Source organism: Calidris pugnax, unplaced genomic scaffold, assembly GCF_001431845.1.
Source record: "Calidris pugnax isolate Ruff unplaced genomic scaffold, ASM143184v1 scaffold56, whole genome shotgun sequence".
Classification (NCBI taxonomy): Eukaryota; Metazoa; Chordata; class Aves; order Charadriiformes; family Scolopacidae; genus Calidris; species Calidris pugnax.
The window spans coordinates 13540068-13543492 of NW_015090839.1; positions in this window are offsets into that span (position 1 = coordinate 13540068).

Here is a 3425-nt window from a genome sequence, read left to right on the forward strand (position 1 = left end):
CCCAGCCACACGTGGAACCATTTGAGGGAATGGGCTGAAGGGAGGCTGGCTCTACAGCAGCAGCACTACATGAGAAATGCTTCAGTCCCACTTAGCCAAGTAAATGTGTTTTGCAACATAAAGCAGACTGCTGCCTCATCATAATGACTCCTGGTTAACTGAGCACTTTTAAGAGCAGTGTTAGTCACAGAAGGACACACGCTGATGACTTTGGGATGCATAGATGTGTGCAAATTAAAAAAAATACAGAAACTCAGAATACAGGTTATTATTTCGCTTACAGAGATTTCTCATTGTATGTTACATGCCTTCCTAATTACATACATTGGCTTCCTTTTTCATTAGCAGTAACTGTCACCTCCTCGTTTCTCATTTAAAAGGTTCTCTGGAAGCAAGGCCACCAGAGAATACTTGTACCTCAGAGGTCCACAGCTCTCAAAATGTTACAGCAGAGCCACAGCACCGAGGTATAAACTATTTTTTGTAAAGTGCAACCAAAGGAAAAACATCAAAAAAACATCATGTAGGAAAACATCAAAAGCAATGTAAAAGATCATAATTTTTAACGACATTTGTCCCATTCCATACTGGACTTTACTTGTCTCTAGCTAAGGAGTCATCCCTGTACCTACAGCACAGAGTGAGTGCCACCTCAGCAGCTCTAGTGAAAAGTACCAGAAGCTTGTGTTTTTACAGTTAACTTTTCCGGGTCATATACACAAAAGCCAGATTTCAACTCAGGACATTTAAATTGTAAAGTCTGGAACATCAGAAAGCAAAAAAGTGCAGAACATATGAAGAAAGACAAGACCCCAAAGCACATGGGCCATGGAGCAACCGTTTGTCTGAGGTTTGTGAATGGTGTCGGTGTCACCCGTGCCCAGTCTGCTCCTGCCTTGTTTGCACAAGCAGGACTCACTCATACTTCTGAAATAAGCCCACTCATGTTGAAAACATCTGATCACTTCTTCCCACTCCAAAAAAATAAACCTGGAAGGCCCTAAAACCACCTGCTGATCAGCAAAAGGACGCCCATACTCCAGGATTGTGTTCTCTGATCTTTCCAACCTGGGCAGAGCTAAACAACCAGGATTTCAAAATCAAGACACAGACCAGCACAAATTTTCTATCCTCTTCGTGATATTCAGGTGAAGGGAGAGAAAGTGCTTGCAAGACCTTTGCTACACAGGCCACAGCGCGAGACTATTTGGAGAAGCTGGAGAGCCACCACAGGTGAAGAAGCAGTGAGATCTTCTCCCTTTACCTCCTCCACACAGACAATTAAAAATCACAGGCTGAGTCTCACATTTTCAGTTGACAACTAAATACACTTTATTCTTAATAAAAACACTCACAGAAACCTTAAAGGAGACTGAAATTATTTGAAATCATTTGTGGCATATTACAAAATAGTTCATTTTATTGAATTGCCATGATGAAAATTATTTTTACATCGAATGTATTTAAGGAATTTAAAATAAAACCCCAGATTAATGCTCTTTCTTGTCGTCATCATCATGATGTCTCTTCAAGTCCATCTGAACAGAGCTATACCACACCTGACAAACTGAGCTGATTCTTGAGTATTCTTGTATAGGATCATATTAATCAAATTATCTTAACAAAACCACTACCTTACAGAATGTTAAATATTCCAACTTTGAAGTCAGTAGAAAATGAGAATTATATTAGCCAGAAGTCACATTATCTGCCAGTCACAAGAACAGGAAGTTTTCCGAAAGGATTCTCATTGCTAAGTAGAGTATTACCATGTTCCCAGGGCTGAGTTTCAACACACTTGAGGGGATCCCATCAAATACTCAATTTGATTCATGTCAGTTGTAAAATTGTACAGAAACAGGTTTGTAATGTATTTTTAGTATTTGGCTTAGGTTGTGCCGTGAATAACTGATCCATTTTTGAGTGTACTCTTTTAGAAAAAAAATAATTTTACAAAACAATTGGAAATTTTCCTCCAGAAGCCTCCCAGAGCAGGAAGCAGCATTACTACGGCAGGTTTGAGATGTGTGCTGCTTGAAACATGTGGCTGAGGCCCTGCAGGTGATGGCAGCTCACTATAATTGTTCCATTACGCTTATGGTAGAGCCCTCTTATAGAAACATGGACTTTCCATCCATTGGAACATTGCAGCAAACATAAACCATTTAGAAACAAAATGCCCCTTTTCTTGCCTGCTATAAGATAAATCCGTGTTTAAAATGCTTTAACTGACCACCCCTCAAAATAAAAACCCGAATAAAACTGCATATGCTTTTTCCTCACTGTAACACTTTCTTACAGTTTTCAATCGCACAGAAAAAGTCTTCAAGAAAAATATTTGGACATTGTGAAGACCCACGGACAAACTGTATTTTGAACCTTAGGTGAAAAGGAAGAATTTCCTTAACAAATACCCTCGATAAACGCAATAATGCCCTGCTCCTGTACGCTCACACGGATGCTGCCAGTCTGGCCTACGATGCTGTGGGGCACTCCAGGTTCCCTCCAAACAGGGTCAACTCCTTCTCCTGATTTCCCATGTCCCGGTCTCTCCCTTCCTCGGGAAAAGCAGCCAACAAGCTGCAGTGTGGGAACCGGCCACGTTATTATCCGCAGGGGAGCTCGCCCCATCTTCTTCCAACAGGAAGAGCCAACAGCTCATCGCTGCTCCTGCCACAGCGGGAAGGAGCCCCGCAGTTACGGGAAGGGCTGAAATGGGGTTGGAGCTGAGCTGACAGCGGGGGCTCGGGGAGAGCTGCTGGGGGAAAGTGAGGAAGGGCACGGGGAGCTGAGGATGAGGAGTGTGCACCAGGGAAGTGATGTCTCTCACAGCACGGCTCTTCACTCCGTGCACTTCGGGCACCGACAGCTATCAGCTGGCAAGCGTGCACACAGCGGCCGGGCAGGAGGAAATCACAATCCCGACAGACAAACCCACCATATAATCTTTTATTATAATCTCATTTACTCCATGGCCCGACTCTCGGCTCTCGGAGCCGGCCGGGTTCGCAGCACTGCCCCGGGTCGGGGTCACCGGCTGCTGCTGCTCCGTGATCCCGCGCCCCATCGGGCCAACCGCCGGCCCCTCCGTCCCGCGGGCACCCAGCGGGGCCAGGGCTCCGCACCCCCACGGGCCTAAGGGTTTAAGGAACGAACTCCACCCGGGCTCCCCTTCCCGAGGGCCGGGGCGAGCCGCCCCCCCCGGCTGACACACGGGGGGGCAGACCCAGGGATGGGGACACCACCGGGAAAAGAGGCGGCGGGTCCCGCTCCCCACCAGCCCCCCCTCCCCGCGCACTCTTGGCGTTTACGTTCACTTCGGCTTAAAAAAAAAGTAGTTGAAGAGTGGGAACCCGGCCCGCGGTCGGAGAGATCCGACGCCGCTCCGCCACCCTCGCCAGAGCCCCCCCGGCCGCCGCAGGCCG